The 18662-nt window shown below is 37.2% G+C and overlaps 1 pseudogene; it reads right to left on the reverse strand.

The window, feature by feature from the left end:
• Positions 1-9047: 9047 nt before the first annotated feature.
• On the reverse strand, positions 9048-10349 carry LOC123624792 (annotated as a pseudogene).
• Positions 10350-18662: the final 8313 nt, after the last annotated feature.

Here is an 18662-nt window from a genome sequence, read left to right on the forward strand (position 1 = left end):
AACTGCACCCTGTGCTGGCGAAATCAAAGCATTATCCACCCCTGGTTTTGCACTCTTTTTTTCATATCAATGAAAGTAAGCCATCAAATTTCTAATGTTCCATCACTTAAGGCAAAGGCCTTCTTTTATTTAAATGAGCAAGGTGTCTTAATTTAAAGCAGCTTTCTGAAGAGGAAAGCAAGCACAGACACAGACACACAAAATTATTTTCATTAAACCTAAAAAAAATTATGTCCAAATGCAGAGGTTTCCTGCTATCTAAATTAATGTTTAAGGTCAAAGGCTTTATATTTTAAAGAAAATTTACAATCATATTTCCAGCTATTCTGTTTTCAGATCGCTTCTGCCCAAATATTCTTTCTTTACTACTGTAACTACTGTAATTAATAAAGTCCATAATGACCTAGTGCACGCAATAATTATTTTCATGAGATACAAAAAAATAACTGACTAGTAATGGACACTTACCAACACAGTCAAAATTATTTTTTGTCCTCTTACCTTTAGGGGGAGAAAAGATAAAAGGTGACCTTACTCATTAAGATAAAGTAGTTTTGTTTAATAGTATGTTAAAAAAAAAACCTAGAATGCCTTTTTTAATTAACATATTTACCATCATTAAAATTATTTTTTAAATGTCAAAGAAATACTTTTTTCTTGCACAATTATAAGGTTATCAGTATCAGTTTATTTTATAGGGTAACTGGGGAAAACCAGTGTTTACTAATAAAATCTAAATTTAATAGGTTAAAAAATTATGACCCTAAGCTATTATATGACTTTTACAGATAAAAATTTTTAAGCAGTAATGGCTTCTTCTTCTGGCCAAGATAGAGTAACAGGAACTGGATTTATTCTCCTACCTGAAACAACTAAAATACCAGAAAAACTATACAGGGAAAGAGTTTTCATAAATTTGGACATAAAAGAAAAAAGTAAACCCTGAGAAATAAGAAAGAAATGAAGTGAGCACTGTGGTTTTCCCAGGTTACTGCTTTGAGAGTTTCCAGACCATATTTCTGAGAGTGGGACTCTGGACAGAGCCAGGAGGACTTCTCGAATCACATAGGCACAGACCAAGGCTCTGTATTTGCAGTGTAGAGTATGGACGGTAGAGAGATCGACAGACAGGAAGAACTCTGGAGCTCTTCAGTGGGTTTCTTTCAAATATTCAACAGGGTACTGATCAGAAGATACATTTCAAGAAACTATCCTAGGTTGGGATAGACCTCCCAAAAGTATTGGAGGAGTACTGGCATGCATAGAAAACAAAGCACAGTGCCCATTCCCACAAGCCAGAAAGGAACACTCTATAATTCACAAAGCACTGGCAAGAGTACTCAGAAAGGTCACACCTCAGTAGTTTGCATAAACTACCCCTAGATCAAACACTGCTCTGGTTCTGCCTAACAATGTTACAAGTAAGATCCAAAAGAATCAAACTGATTTGGAGTAGCTTCACAGATAACCAGAACAAAACTCCAAAATATTTATAGAAACACAAAAATACCCACCACTTGACAAAATGTAATTTACAATGTTTAGCATCTAATCAGAAATTACCGAGCATACAAACAGAAAAGTCTGACCCGTAATGAGGAGAAATGTTAACTAATTAAAACGAATCCAGAACTGACACAAATGTTAGAATTAGCAAGAAAGGCATTTAAAAAGGTATTATAAATGTATTCCATATGTTCAAAAGGCTAAAGGAATAATTTAACACGTTAAATAAAGACATAGAAGACATAAAAAGACCCAAATTGAACTTATAAACTATAATTTTTGAGGTGAAAAAATATACTGAATAGAAACAGTGGTAAATTAGACAATGTAGAAGAAAAGACTAGTGAATTTGAGATGGCACAATAGAAATATTATACAAACTATTTCATCCAAAATGAAATATACAGTGAAAAAACCCCAGTTTTTACATGAACAGAATATCAGTGGCTGTGAGAGAACTTCAAAAGCCTTAATTACATATAATTAAACGCGTAGAGGGAGAAGATACAAAAGAGGGGAAAGAAAAATATATTGGAAGAAATAATGGCTAAATATTTTCCAAATCTGATGAACACTATAAATGAACAGACCCAAGATTTTCCAAATTTGATGAACACTATACATGAACAGACCCAAGAATTTCAGTGAACCACAAGCACAAGAAACAACAAGGAAATGACACTAACTCAGATCAGATTTCCAAAACCAATGATAAAGAGAAAATCTTCAAAACACCAAGAGGGAAAACAGGACACACATGTGCAGGAGGGACAAACAAAGGATGGCAGCTTATTTCTTGTAAGAAACAATGCAAACAAGAAGACAGTTGTTCCAGTTTAGATGTCTGTCCCCTCCAAATCTCATGTTGAAATTTTATCCCCAGTATTGGATGTGGAACCTAGTGGGAGGTGTTTGGGTCATGGGGCCAGGTCCCTCATGAGTAGATGACTGCCGTTTGGGGGGTGAGTTCTCACTCTGGTTCCCATGAGAGCCAGTCGTTAAAAGAGCCTGACGTTTCCCCCCCCATGCTTCCCCTCTCTCCGTGTGATCTCTGCACATGCCAGCTCTGCTGCACCTCCCACCGTGAGTGGAGACAGCCTGAATCCCTCATCGGAAGCAGATGCTGGCACCACGCTTCTTATACGAGCTTCAGAACATAAGCCAAATAAATCTCCTTTCTTTATAAATTACTCAGCCTCTGGTACGCCTTTCTAGCAACACTAAATAAACTAAGACAGAAAATAGAGCAACACCTTGTAGTGGAGCAACAAGAACTGAAAGGAAAAAACTGTCAACATATAATCTTATACCCAGCAAAAATATCTGTCAAACAATAAAGGCAAAAAATACTTTTTCAGACATACAAAAGGCTGAAACAATTTATTACCAGAAATGTAAAAGGAAGTCCTTCAGAAAAAAGGAATATGATACCAAATGGAAATATGAACTTACACAAAGTAATTAACACCAGATATAGTAATTATAAAGGCAAATGTATAAGATATTTTTCTTATTTAAATATTTTTAAAGGATAATTAATTATTTAAATAAAACTAATAATGAAAAATGTATTATGAAATTTGTACTATATAAGTAAAATCCATGGTCATAGTAGTATAAAGGCTGGGAGGGAAGAAATAGAGTATACTATTGTATGGTTTATCTACTATAGAAGTAATATAATATTATTTGAAATTAGACTAAATTTAAAATGTTATTTTAGTTTTCTAGAGCTGTCATAACAAATTACCACAAACTTGGTGTGAAAACAACAGAAATTTATTCTTTCACAGTTCTGGAGGCCAAAAGTCTGAAAACAGTGTCACTGGGTAAATCAAGGTGTTGATGGGCTATGCTTGCTCTGGAGGCTTTAGAGGAAAATGCATTCCTTGCCTCTTCCACCTTCCATTGCTGCTGGCATTTCTTGCCTTGTGACTGCATCACTTGAATCTTTGAGGCCACCATTTTCAAACTTCTCTTTGCTCTATTTTCACATCATCTGTTTATTTCTGTGTGTCAAATATCTCTCTGCTCCTCTTATAAGGATACATGTAATTGCACTTAGGGCCCACTCAGATAATTGAGGATAATCTCCTCATCTCAAGATCTTGAACTTAATCACATCTGCAAAAATCTCTTTCCCAAATAAGGTAACACAGTTTCCAGTTTGAATGTTTGTCCCTTCAAAATCTCATGTTGACATTTGATCCCAAATGTTGGAGGTGGGACCTAATGGGAAGTTTACTTGATGTCTTTGGGGGCTTTTATTCAACCTACTACAAATGTATACTATAAACTCTAAAGCAACCTTTAAAATAAAAAAGAACAAAGTAAATAAAATGAAGCCATAAAAATATTCAATTACTCCAAAGAAATACAAAAAAAAAGAGAAAAAAGAATAAAAATGGCATGTGATACAGAGAAAAAAAAAGAGAAAAAAATGATAGACTTAAACCAAACATATCAGTTATCACATTAAATGTAAATGGTCTAAATACTTCAATTAAAAGGCATAGATTGTCTAATTGGATAAAATAGTAAGACCCAACTCTATGCCATCTGCAAGAAAGGCACGTAAGCTATAAGGACACAAATGAGTCAAAACAAAAATTATAGTTAAAGACATGCCCTGTTAACACTAATGAAAACAAAGTTGGAGTAGCTATGTTAATATTACACAAAGAAGATTTTAGAGTAAAGAATATTACCAGGGATAAAGAAGATTATTACCTAATGATAAAAAAAAAAGCAATTAATCTAGAGGACATATAATCCTAAACACTTCTGCACTTAATAACAGAGCTTCAAAACACAGGAAGCAAAAAAAAAATAAAATTGAAAGAAGGAATATATAGATCCACAATTATGGTTGGAGAAGCCAATACACTACTTGCAATAATTAACAGAAAAAGAATATAGAAAATAAATGACAATATAGAAAATTAGAACAACACTATGAACCAGTTTGACCTAGTTGATATTTATACAATGCTCCACCCATGAGTAGCAGAATATGCATATTTTCAAGAGCATATGGAATATTCATTGATCAAGATAGAATATATCCAAGATTGACATCAGCAAAATTGTGGAATAGGAGTTCTCTGGCTTCACTGAACTCCACAAAAATCCACCTAGCAACTATTCAGACAAAAATACCATATCGAATATTCCAGAACTCAGGGGTAAAATTAAAACACCCTCTTGGACCACAGAACCAAGGATAGCCACAATCAAATGGTAAGAGCAATGGTTCTCTTTGACCACAGCACTGCTCCCCAAAGCTAGCACAGTTCCACACACAGACAATTCCCCTGGGCCCATGGTGAGAAAAGTGAGTTAAAGTTGGACATTCAGTTTCCCCACCATTCTGAAATCCTTTACAGGAGGCTCGCTCCCATCTCTATCCCAGGGAAAATGTTGAAGTAAAGGCAGGTCTAGATCACATGGGTCAGTTAGAACAGTGTTCCCCAAACTTTCTGGCACTGGTTTCATGGAAGACAATTTTTCCATGGACCGGGTTGGGGGGGATGGTTTTTGGATGATTCAAGCACATTACATTTATTACATTTGCAGCTGCTCATCACTGCCTCAGCTTCACCTCAGATCTTCAGGCATTAGATTCTCATAAGAAGCCACAACCTAGATCCCTCACATGTGCAGTTAACAGTAGGGTCATGCTCCTATGAGAATCTAATGCTGCCACTGATCTGACAGGAGGCAGAGCTTAGGCAGTGATGTGAGTGATGGGGAGCACCTATAAGTACAGATGAAGCTTCCCTCGGTCACCACTTCTCACCTCCTGCTGTGTGGCCAGGTTCCTAACAGGCCAAGGACCAGTACTGGTCCACAGCCTGGAGCTTGGAGATCCCAGCTATAAGGAATTCTAGTGGTGATGCACACACCCTTAGCTTCTGATGTCTGGGAAAGTTTTTATTTCTCCTTCATTTCTGACATATAGCTTTGCTGGATAAAGCATTTTTCATTGAGTCCACTCTCTCCTGGCCTGCAGGGTTTCTTCTGAGAAATATGCTGATAGTCATATTGATATACCTTTGTATGTGATGTGTTTATCTCATTGCTCTCTGAATATTTTTGTCTTTGATATTTGATAGTTTGAGTATTATGTGCCTTGGTGTACTCCTCTTTGGTTGGAATTTGATAGGAGATCTCTGTGCTTAGGCCTTTATCTCCAGGTGAGAAAAGTTTTCAGTCATAATTTTAATGTTTTCTGGCCCTTTTTCTATTTCTTCTCCTTCTGCAACTCCTATTAGGCAAGAGTTTTGTCTCTTGATAATGTCCCATAATTGCTGTTTCTTTATTCTTTTTCATTCTTTTGTCTTTTTGTTTCTCTGATTGGATAATTTCTCATGTTATGTCTTCCAGCTCACCAATTCTTTTTTTTTACTTGATTGAGTCAGCTGTTGAAGCTTCCTATTGAATTTTTGAATTCAGTCATTGTATTCTTCATTTCAAGGATTTCTCTTTTTTATTGTTTCTATTTCTTAGCTTCTTGGCTTTTGTTTTACAAATTTTATTCAATATTTTAGTCCACATACTTTTATAGTCCATTGAACTTCTTTATGAGTATTAATCTGTATTCTTTGTCATTTTATAGATCTTGCTTTCCTTGGGGTTCAGCCTGGGATTCTGGAAGGGCCTGCTGGTGACAACCTCAGGAAGGCAGAGCTTGTGTTGAGTCCTCTTGTTGGTTGGGCTGTTGCCTTTGCTCAGATGTTGGATAGGGCCACAGGCTGGGCTTCACTGCCCAGTGAGACCACTGGATGGGCTCTGCTAGCAGTTAGAGTTACTGGCTGGATCCTGTGATGGCTCCCAGTCAGGCCAGTTGCACAATGCATTCCCTGGCCAGGTAATTTCACTATTTGGGATCTGTAATTGAATGTGGTTATAGGCTGAGCTTTGAGGGTGGGCAGAGCCAGTGCTATAAACAGGAGGAACCAGACCCTATGCTCCTTAGAAATGTAAGATGGAGGATCCGAAACCCACCAAGGCGGGATTCTCCCTCTCTGGGAGTGGTCATTGGGTAAGATTTTTGGCTGAGTGGATCTGCTGCTTGTCTTCCTGGGTCAAGCCTGTCTAGCCTCTTCACTTCTTTAAAATAGGGCCTAGAGAAGACCTGATGAGAGCACCCAGGTTATGTAGGGAATCTGGCTACAGATTCAGGCCTGAAAGATCTGTGAGTTGTGTTTCCGGCAGCACAGTGTTGTTGGCTAATTTCTCTGGTGTGATGCCTCTCTTGGCTGAAATGCAGAGCAAGTCATCCTGGTGGCTGAGCTGGTTGCTATGAGCCTCTTTCCCATTCTTTGTTTCTAACCCTGCAGTCCCCAGTCCAAAGACCACAGGCCACAGACCAATACCAGTCTGTGGCCTCTTAGGGACCAGGCCACAGAGCTCCACAACTCCGCCCCCCCACCCCCTGTGTGTGGAAAAATTGTTTTCCATGAAACTTAGGAACCTGGGGGCCACACAGCAGGAGGTGAGCAGAAGGCAGGTGAGCCTGCAGATTTACAGCTGCTCCCCATCACTCATATCACTGCCTGAGCTCTGCCTCCTGCTGCCCCCTGCCCCCGTGGAAAAATTGTCTTCCATGAAACCTGTCCCTGGTGCCAAAAAGGTTGGGGACTGCTGCCAGGGAAACCACAAAACCATTAAATGGCTAAAACTAAAAAGCCTGGCTATATTAAGTATTGGTGAGGATGAGAAGGAAATGGCACTATTAGTGCACATATAATGAAAATGTAAAATTATATAACCACTTTGGAAAAGAATTTGACAATTTCTTAAAAAACCAAATAGATAACTACCATGTGATGCAGCAATTCTGCTTTTAGCTATCTGCCCAAAGGGAAAAGAAAGCCTATTTTTGTAAAAAGACCTGTATATGAAAGGTCATAGCAACTTCACTTACAACAGTCAAAAACCAGAAACAACTCAAAGTATTCATAAAATGGAATACTATTCAGCAATAAAAAGGATTGAACTAGCAATATATGTAAAAATATGAATGAAACTCAAAATAATTGTGCAGATTAAAAGAAATGAGAGTACATACTATGTCTTCCCCTTTATGTCATTTTAGAATATGCAAATATCTATAGTTACAGATAGCAGATAAGTGGTTGTCTGGCTTGGGAATGAAGCAGAGGCAGGGAGGAAGAGGAGGGAGAGACAACAAAGATGCTGGATGAAGCTTTCAGAGGTGATGCACGTATTTAGTTAGTATCTTGATTTTGGTGACTGGCAATATGCCAAAATTTATATTAATAAAATTGTACAATTTATGTACATGCAGTATTTTTATATGCCAATTATACTCAGTTTTGGAAAAAACATTGGATACTTTCACCTTGAGTAGTTGCTGATGGAAAAGAGCTCCAAGAACTATGTCTTGGGCATTTCTGAGATCTTTCCCTAATCATTACGATATTCTCTGTAATTTTCTTTCCTTTTCTTTTTTGGTCTTTTTTTTTTTTTTTTTCTTGAATCTCCTATCTTTCTCTTTCTTGATTTGCTCCCTGACTTTAACGGAAGACTCCCTTCAGTATGGCATTGTAAGGGTAAGTCTGTAAAAATATTTATTCTATCATCATGTTTACAATAGTTTGGCTAGGTATAGAATTCTAGGTTAGAATTCTTTTTCCACCAGAACTTTGAAGACATTGACCATTATCTTATTTTCCATGTTGTTATTAAAAAGATCAAACCTATTCTGATTCCTGATAACATTCCTTTTCATGTGGCCTTTGGTTTCTTTGTACATGATCTTTCCTTTTCCTCCCTCCACTCTCTCTCTGGAGGTCCTGTAGGATCTTACAATTGCTCCCATCAAAGTTCATGGTAATGTGCTTTAGTGTGAGTCTATTTTCATCCATTGCTCTGGTTACTCAGAGAATGCTGTCAACCTGACAACTCATATCCTTCAATTCTGGCAAATTTTCTTACCGATGACTTCTTGTATTATTCAGATTTTGGATCTTTGCTCCTTTTCCTTACCTTTTCTTTCTTGTTTTCTCTCATCTATTATCTTTCTTTGATCTTCTTTCTGGGAAATTTCCTTAACTTTATCCACCAACCCTTATATTTAGTTTTAAATTTCTATTATCACTAGTTTAAAAATTCTAAAATATTTAAGAATTAATTTTTGTTCTGAGTGTTTAACGTGTGTGTATCATTCTATGCTTTCATGGATGTATATATTCACCTATCTCTCCAAGTATATGAGGAAAAGTTTCTATCTTTGAAGTACTCTTCCTCCTGTATAGCTTTTGTCCACCAAGTTACTTTGTTTTGGTTTCTTCCGTGTAAGAGGCTCTTCTCAGATATCTAGTGCATTTTTTCTCTATTGCACAAATTCCTACAAGGTCAGTGACTTAAAATACCATGAATTCATTGTCTTAACAGTTCTGGAGGTCAGAAGTCCAAACCACAGGTGTGAACAGACTGTAGGGAATGTTTCCCTGCCTTTTCCAGCATCTAGAGGCCACGTGCTCTGACCAGCCTGCTATCCTCTTATAAGGATCCTGGTGATTACACTGGGCCTATTCTGGAGATAATCCAGAATAATCTCACTATCTCAAGGCCTTTAACTTAATCACATCTGTAATGTCCATATAGGACTGTGTTATATCATGAACAACAAAACAACCCAGAGGATAGTCAGAGCAGCTCTCAACACACGTGGGCTTGCCAGGTACCATATCAATGACAAGCAGCATCACCAGACTTCAAGAATTTGGGTCCATCTTCCACCTTCTTACCAGAATGGTGATCCATCTTCTCCTTCAGCAAACTTGCAAGCAATGTGAGCTGTGTGCACAGCCAGCAGTGACTTGGCCTGGATGGTTCAGGATAATTATCTGAGCAGTGAAGCAAGGTCATTTTTGCTGTCACCAGCCATGCTGCCATGACAGACATCTTTGACAGACACATTTTTGACATGGAAGCCCATGTTGTCCCCAAAAAGGGCTTCATTCAAAGTTCCATGGTTTATTTCCATAGACTTTACTACCATTTTAACGTTGACTGGAGCAAAGGTGAGTACCATGCCAGGTTTCGTAACACCTTTCTCAACTTGGCCAATAGGGACAGTACCGATACAATCAATTTTGTAGGGATTCTGGAGGGGCAGATGCAAAGGCTTACTGGTAGGATGAGTTGGTGGCAGGTTGCAATCCAGAGCTCCAAGTAAAGTGGTTCCACTGGCATTGCCATGTTTATAGGTGATCCTATCCCTTGAACCAAGGCATGCTAGCACTTGGCTCCACCATGTTGTCACCATTCCAACCAGAAATTGGCACAAATGCTACTATGTCAGGGTTGTAGCCAATTTTCTTAATGTAGGTGCTGACTTCCTCAATGATTTCCTTGCATCTCTTCTATAGAGTGGTTAAGTGGAAACCATTTTGCTAACATCAACACTTGGTTGTTTCACACCTTGTGTACATACCAGAAGGACATGCACATGAGATACTAGCCTCGGATTCACCAACAGAAGTAACAATCAGGACAGCACAATCAGTCTGAGGTCTGCCTGTAATCATGTTTTTAATAAGGTCTGTCTTGGGGTATCAACAATGGTCACATAATACTTGCTGGTCTCCAGTGTCCACAGGGCGTTAACAAAAGTGAAACCCTGCTGACACTCAGCTTTCAGTTTATGCAAACCCGGGCACACTCGAAGGAGCCCTTTCCTATCTCAGCAGCCTCCTCAAATTTTCTGATGGTTCTGTTGTCGATTCTACCACATTTGTAGATCAGATGGATCTACCCAAATCTACATGTCCAGTGATGACAAAGTTGATACATGTCTTTGCTTTTCCCATTTTGGCTTTGATTTAGTGGTGGTTTTTACAATACCTATAATTCTAGTGGCAAACCTGTTATTAATAAAGCTCTCAGCCTCCTTTTGGCTGGGACTGATATCCCTGATTTCTTGTTGGCTATTGGCAGGGATGGCTCTCAGATTTTAAAGGCCACACTCAGATCCTATCCTATGTCCCTCTTACAACATGGCAGCTTACTTCAAAGCCAGTGGGAATTTCTCTCTCCAGCCTGCTAGGGAGTCATATATAAAATTATCTCAGGAATGATTATACCAGCACCTTTGCCATTTAATGCAACCCAATCAAGGGAGTGACTGTTCCATCGTATTCACAGATTGCAATCACACTCAAGGACAGATTTTGCAGGTGTGTGCTCCTGGGGACCCAGAATCTTGGAGGCCATCACAGAACTCTGCCTATAACACCATGCGTTAATTTGAATCTTTCTTTTAGAAAAAGAAGCTTAAGGATTCAGAATGGAAATTCAGCTCTTTAATTTTACTTGGTACTGTTTCCCTAATACCTTTAAAATCCGTGGCTAAGCATGAGAGGATTACAGAAAGAAAGTAATCTTTATTGATTCCAAATATATGCCAGGCATTGTGCTAGGTCCTTTACTTTCAGTTTATTCCATATTAGAGAAAAAAATTACATTTGAACCAAAGAGGTACTACAAAAAACATGTAACCAAATCAGAGTGTTCTTAAGTACTTTTAAGTACAGATAAGAAAATTAGACAACGCTAACAGCTGTGAAGTTGAAAGGCTAAATCTAATATTTCAAAAGTTCCCTAAATGTGTGATGGGGTATGCTTTTGATGGTCTTGGGGAAAAAAACACTCTACATTTTCCAGTGAAATTTGAACATTTTTTCTTTTTAAAGCAAAACAGATTTTAGTTGCACAGAATTTAAAACAGACTGTAGCTTATGTAACTAAATTTAATGGCCTAAAATATTTTCTCCTAAATCATGCTGCACATATTTTATTAATCTATGAATAAAATTTATTCCAAGATGGTACTGCACATATTTAATCACAGTCAAATCTTTCTTCATCTAGAAGATCAAATATAACTAATATTCCTCAGAAAATAGGAACTACGAAAGGCTTTAGCATCAAGAAACATTTTAAACCACATTTAGATTCAAATATCATTTAAACCAACTTTCATCCTGAAGCATCATGAAGTTTGAAGCACTGTTTGGTTCACAGTAATCAAGACAAATACATTAAATTTCAGTTTTTACATGATTTTATTAAATATCTAAAGACTTGAATTAAGGCTTCTGACAATACAGTAATGCTAGAATCTATGCAGCAAATTATAAATGAAAGTTGAAAATTAGCTCAAAATTAATAACGGCAATTTGTTACTTCTGGTACCTACACAAACGTAGGCTGATAACACAGCTGAAAACTACAATTATGAAACAGTCATACATTACAGAAATGTATGAAACACCTAAAGTACTTCACCTATGTAAAAAATGCACTGAAATTTTTTATTCATGTATAGGATATCCTAATAATAACATGTTTAAAGTCCAAAAGAGATTTTTCTAAACTTTAAAATTTTCAAGAAGCATTTTGGCCTAACATGTTTCATTCTTTGTCTCAGCCCAAACAAATATTCTGGAAAACTGGAAGAAAAATTGTATTTCACAGTTGTCTGAGGTGTTTCAATATGGTTGGGAAAAGAAGATATTCTCATTTGGGCATTTTGCACACACATTCACACATGGCACAAATTTAAACTTTGAATTGGCATGTACAAAATCCTCTATGAGAGAATCACAGTCAAGATATAAAAGCTGGCGAGTTTTGATTTCTGAAGCACAGCACAGACATCGCAGTCTCCGGCCTTGCACAGTGATGAACGAGGCGTTCATTCCAGCCAGGCTGTGCTATTGGCCAAGCCCAGCTGAATAGGCTCTGGCCAGCCAGACATCATTTGGAAGCTCCTTACAAGGAAGCAAACTAAATAGATAGTGCACATTCCTATCAGATTAAATATACTCAAGGATCAGAAGCTGGAGTCAAAAATGCAGCAATTTCTAGCCATGGCAGACTAGGTAATATACGTGACCTCTTGCACTGAAAACAACTAGAAAAGCTGGGCAAAACAAAAAACAACAGCTGCTTGAAAGCATCTGAGTGCCAACAAGGCAGTGAAAAATGACACAACTGGAGAGAGAAGCTCGCCCAGGTGAGCCGTGCACTGGGCTTGCTTTCCCCCGAGGAACATCCAATGAGGTAGTTCAGAGCTGAGCGGAGGTTTCAAAAGACACACAGGGTTAGGAGACAAAAATGAGTTTAGGATCTGACACAAAAAAGGGGCCCTGATAAACACTGCAGAATTGGGATCTTCCTACCACAGCGCTGCACTATGGGCGTAAAGAGAAACCAGAATCTAGAACTGAATCCAACTTCAAAATTTCAAGCCCTTTCTGGATTAAGGTGATCCAGGATCGTAACTTTCCCTAGCCACCTTCCAGAGGCAAAAATAAATCTTTTCTAAAGGAAGATAACATCATCCTCCCTCAAAGTAATTCCTACTGTTTTTTACATACAATGTCAACATACAAAATCGCCACCACCACCACTATCAGGTATTCTAGGAGAGAAATCAGCATCATGAAACACAGAAACAGACCCACAGGGGAACCACGTAATTCAATTCTTACACAAGCTTTAAAATAACTGTGTAATATTAGAAAATCAAAGACCTATGGAAGAATTTTCACAGAAAATTGGAAAATTTTTGAAAAAGTATCAAATGGAAATTCTAGAATTAAAAAAAAAAAAACTACTAAAATTGAGAATTCAATAAATGGGTTTTAAAAATTAGACACAAATGAAGAGAAAAATGTTAAGTTGTAAAAAAGGGCAGAAGTAAATTCCCAGAATGAAGAGAGACAAAGAACAGAAGATGTAGGAAGCATGGAAGAGACAGAGGGAGTTATGAAAAAGGTCTGACAAATGTTAACTGAAATCCTAGAGGAATAAAGGTGAATGCAGCCAAAGCAATATTTGAAAAGAAAATTATTGTTTTCTAAAACCAATAAAAAACATTTGAAGCCACTAAGTAATGTTGAACAACTCTACAGCACATACTCATATGTGCTGACATAATCTGCATAATCCATGTTGTAGGAAACTCCATAAAATAAGCCACCCCATGTCTTCAAGAAATTACAAAGAAAAAAAAGAGATGAAGCAGAAACCCAAAGAGCCAAAGAGTTAAGAAACATCAGTCACAGTATGTGGACTGTAATTGGATACCCATCAAACAAAGCTCCAGGGAAAAAACAACTGTGACATCCATAAGACAACTGGAAATTTGAACAGTAATCAAATATGTTATTAAAGAACTATTATTTTTGTTTGTTCCATTTAGGTATGACAATTTTTTTGTGATTGTCTTAGAACAAAGTTCTTATCTTTTAGAGATAACTGACATATTTACAGATGAAGTATGTAGAATGAGTGGAATTTGCTTAAAATAATACAGAAGTGGTAAGTTAATGGGGTTAAAAAGACAATTTGCCATGAACTGTTGAAACAGATGGTAGATTTGTGAAAATTCATTATATTTTTTCAGTTTACTTTTGCCCATGTTCAAAATTCTCTATAATGAAGTTTTATGTAATCATTGGTAAACTTGCTTCCTTCGCCAGATTCATAATCCACCTTTTGCCATCAGTTTTTAAGACAGAGTAAACTAGCGAAAAATAATCTCTCACTCCACTATCCAAGCCCATGTATAATAAACTCATCAGGGGTTAATCAAAACCTAATCATTAAGCTGCATTACTCAAAGCCAAGTACCAGTAACTTTGTAATAGGAAAAGCTTCAGAATTGTAAGAGTTTCATTGTACCTAACAAGTTTAACATGTTGAAGAATTTTGGTAACATGGAACATAATGCAGACTTAATCTGTAATTTTTTCATTAAGTTGCTCAATTTTATTTGACAGCATCCCATTATAGTAAGTTTTTGATGTGCCATACTTCAAAACAAACCCAGACAAAAATAACAACCTACAATTATATTTTTCATTAATTTAGACTTGGCCTATTCCAATTAGGTATTTTACCATAGCATGTATTCATCACAGTATGATACTTACAGCTTCAAGTTGTATCTTTCTAACACTCTCTTTAAACTATGTCTCAGTACCACATTCTAAAAGCTTAGAAACTTCAATGTGGAAAAATTTTTTAATGTATTTATCTAAGAGTAGACAGAAAAAATGAATAATGCCTTTAATCTAGCTTTGACTCCACTGAGTACTTAGAAGTGGGTGGATATACACACATACATAGATAACATATGACCAATTACATTTAAAATATGAAGTGCATTTTTTAACAATTTATGATTTTACAGATCCTGTATCATAGATGCTACAGATTAAAGATTCTATCTACAACAGACATTTTCTGGGAGTTGCTCCATGGGAATTCCAGAGGAACGTTGTAATGTTTATATTCTTTGGAATCTGTATCCACAAGTAATTGAATTCAGTGTGGAAACCAAAATAAGCCTTTCAAGTATTTAAAATAAATTTTCCAACCTCATATCATGGCGAAAAGTGATTTCTTGTCATGTTTTCATTCCTTTCCAAGTATATACTGCAAAAAATTTATCAAGAAGGCTTTACATAAAATTATATGTAAGTCATGACCTGCTATTTCTTATTGATAGCTTTAAACTATTTACGTTTTAGTTTCTTATAAATACTAAGGAGAAAGACCCTTCTGAGATAAGAGTCAATCAGGTTCTGGATGTAAAAGATTTAGATTAGGGAAAACTTAACAGCCAAATTTAATGATGGGAGCTGTAGTACTCAAAACTTGCTATTAAAAAAAGGAACTACTAGGTATCAACAGACTAGTCATCTAAAAACACTGCTTTAATTTTTATTATTCCTTTGCACAAAAAACATCAATTGCTGACCAGTGAAAACACACTCAACTGTTGAGCCTAAGAATACTGAGCCATAGAAATGCCCCCTGTATTTCTGGGGACAAGATTTGATTTCAGAAGTCACATAAGGCTTTGCCTTAAAGAAAAAAGAAATGTGTTGGTTCAAAAGCTGCCTCGTCTCAGGAGGGCCTCTCCTTGGTCAGTAATAGCTGCACTTCAAAGAGACAGCTGTAACAGGGCCTATGGTTCTCACCTGTTTTGAAAGACAAGACAGGCCTCTTCCTAGAGCCATGGGTTGCCAGAGCTGGCAAGGACCCCCGGAGATGAGAGCTGATCAGAGAGATATGCTAATGCCCAAGCCAGGCCCAGAGGGAGCCATGTGGTTAAAGTAATTAACACAAACCACAGCTCATGTTGACTTCTGAAATCATCTCTGTCTCCAAGAACACAATCACCAGAGCCAAGATGTCTCTGTTTTTTGCTAAAGTAATAGCCTTATCAGAAAACTTAGAAGTTTGCCCCAAGATTTTACAACTCATTGTTCCCCTAGTTAGAATTAGTTAAAGGATCTGTAGTAGCCTTTTAGAAGACTTTGACCCTAAAGCAAACTGCCTGTTAGTATGCTTGTGTCTACCCTATAATACCTGTGTGGAGTTTCAGTCTTGGATATATTTTTGGCGGGAAGAAATATATCCATCTGGATACCCTCCTTTTATCTATTTTCATAAACCTTTACTTTATAAACTATATCTTTGGCTCTGTGTATTATTATTATTATTATTTCTGTTTCCTACTATTTTTTCATCCTTTGCGATGACCCCTACCTGAGAGACCCGATCGGAAGAAAAAACCTCTTTGCGGGGAGCGTAGCTAACTCCCTGCAAACTGGCGTGGTCAACTTAGAGACCCGATCCGAAGAAAGAGAAAAAACTTCTTTGCGGGGAGCGTAGCTAACTCCCCGCATTCAACCTCCTTAACCTCCAATTGGCAGTTTCATGATCTCAGTGAACCTTAACTTCTGAGCTAATCCCAACTATTAACCCAACCCACCTGGGCCTCCAGTTCTCCATATGTGCTTTCCTTTCCCAGAATGATAATCCCCAGCCTCCTCCCTCTGTCTCCTTACTACCCCTTCAGGACCTACCTTATCTGATGAAGCCTTTTCTGATCATCCCAGCCAGAAATGGTTTCTTCCTCTCTGCAGCATCTTAAATGTTCTACTCCTACAATGTCTACTGAAGGGGCTGAGCCAGGACACAGTGACAGCTACTCACCTACTGGATGCCAAACCCTGGGGAGTGGAGAGCTGCTACCTGAACAAGCTGCATCTGCTTGTTCTTCCGGCTTGGCTGTTGGGATTCAGTGTTTGCTTATTTAAACATGCACATGTAGCTTTTCCTTACCGTGGCACCAGCAGCCTGTGAGGAGGTGAATACGGCTACACTTTGAAGGCCACAGAATTCTAAGATCATGAAGCGAAGTGGAACAATCTAATTCTGCTCTCACCTGACTATACTGTAGAGCAAAAGAAAGAAGAAGTAGTAAATAATAGCAGGAAGAAAGCCTTATTTCAACGGTCCTTATTTTCTCTTTTCCTTTATGATCACTTAAGGTTTGTGAATGAGATAATTAGACATTGTTTTGCTAGAATGTCTCAGGCTAATTCTCATTTCCTAGAATGTCTCTGGCCAATTCTCCGATGTCCTAAAGATGGGTAAAAACTCCAGGAATTATACTACTGGGTTACAAACTCTGGAATGATGCTGAGCTGAAATCAATTATGTCTAGATAGTCTCTCATGAAAACTACTTTCACATACTGAATAAAACTTATTGTAGGTGAAAATTACTGAAGAAAGCCTCATAACTAGAAAAGAAAAAACTTGAAAACATTTTTCCTTATCATTGCAATTGCTTTAGTCTCTATTCAGTTAACTAGAATTTAAAACTACATATTAAAAGAGCTTTGTAAATTAAAATTCATCACATAATTAAATCTCATTATGAAAAGTAAAACAGACCCTACAGCCATCAAGGTTGTCCTATAAATTAAAAAAAAAAAAGAAAATGCTAACACACACACACACACTTTATGTGCTTAAATAACTATTCAAGACTTAACACCAACCTAAAATAGAAATGTCTGATCAAATACCTATGAACAGAAAAAAAAATCATTTCATTTAGAAACCCTTAAATAGTTATGCTTTTTATTTTTAAACTTTAAATCAATACAGATTTCTCACCCAACTAACTTAAAGAACAAATGAAAAATGGCTTTTAGTTTAATGACACTGCCTATACAAAAGAACAGATACTGCCCGGGAGTATCAGTATTAAAAGGATTTGTTCTGTAAAATTTGGATGTAGTCAAAGGCCACATGTGGCCCCACCGATGCAGGTTCCCCACCCCACAGTCACAAGGACACAGAACGTCTTTGCTTCGTAACAATACTATTACTGAGTTCCTTAAGATACCCCAAGCAGAGCCCATTATAATTTCTAACCAAAACTTTAAATGAAAAAATTTTTAAAACCACTACAAACTCTAAATCTGAATTTTGAGTAGCAAAAAAAAAAAAAAATTATATGCCACAAATACTGAACAGTAATAGCTAAAGAGAAATAATATTTGCCATTTGCCAGGCTTTTCACTGAGCACTTTCCTGACGACCCAGGCACTGTTACCTTCCTCACTTTACAGATGAAACACCCGGACCATGGAGACTGAGCAACTTGCCACGGAGCCAGTCTGGCTCTGGTCTGTGTTTTTAAACACTATACTGCTTGCTTCTCAAACCAAAAGTTACTCCACAGAGAATGGAATGGAAATTACTTTTCAATATACAGTTGACCCTTAAACAACATGACTTTGAACTGCACAGGTCCACTTACAGGTGAGTTTTTTCCAGCCAAACTTGGACTGAAAATACAGCATTCACTGGACACAAACCCGCTCACATGGAGGGCAGAGTGTGCACACAGGCAGGTACCATAGGCTGACTGTGGGGTTGAGTGTGCAGAGTTGCGGCATTCAGGCGTCCTGGAACCAGTCCCCCACATACATCAAGGGACAACTCTATGTCTGCTTCCTACAGGAAGAGGGTAGTTCTCAAAAGAAGTGAACAAATATTGGGAATATCATTTTAGTTAGAAACAGGGTTTTATTTTTGAAAACAGAAAAACTAAATAATACTTAAAATACAACATATCAGTATTTTTATATATGGGCTTAGATTACCTGGAATGTAGTGACTAAAGTATCTGTACACACATTTTAAAAACATAAACACTTCTGGATATCGGTACCAGCCTGTTTTAATTTATATATATGTGAATAAGAGTACGTTGCTTGAAAAATAAAAAATACATATTAAAGAGTA

Source organism: Lemur catta, chromosome 1, assembly GCF_020740605.2.
Source record: "Lemur catta isolate mLemCat1 chromosome 1, mLemCat1.pri, whole genome shotgun sequence".
Classification (NCBI taxonomy): Eukaryota; Metazoa; Chordata; class Mammalia; order Primates; family Lemuridae; genus Lemur; species Lemur catta.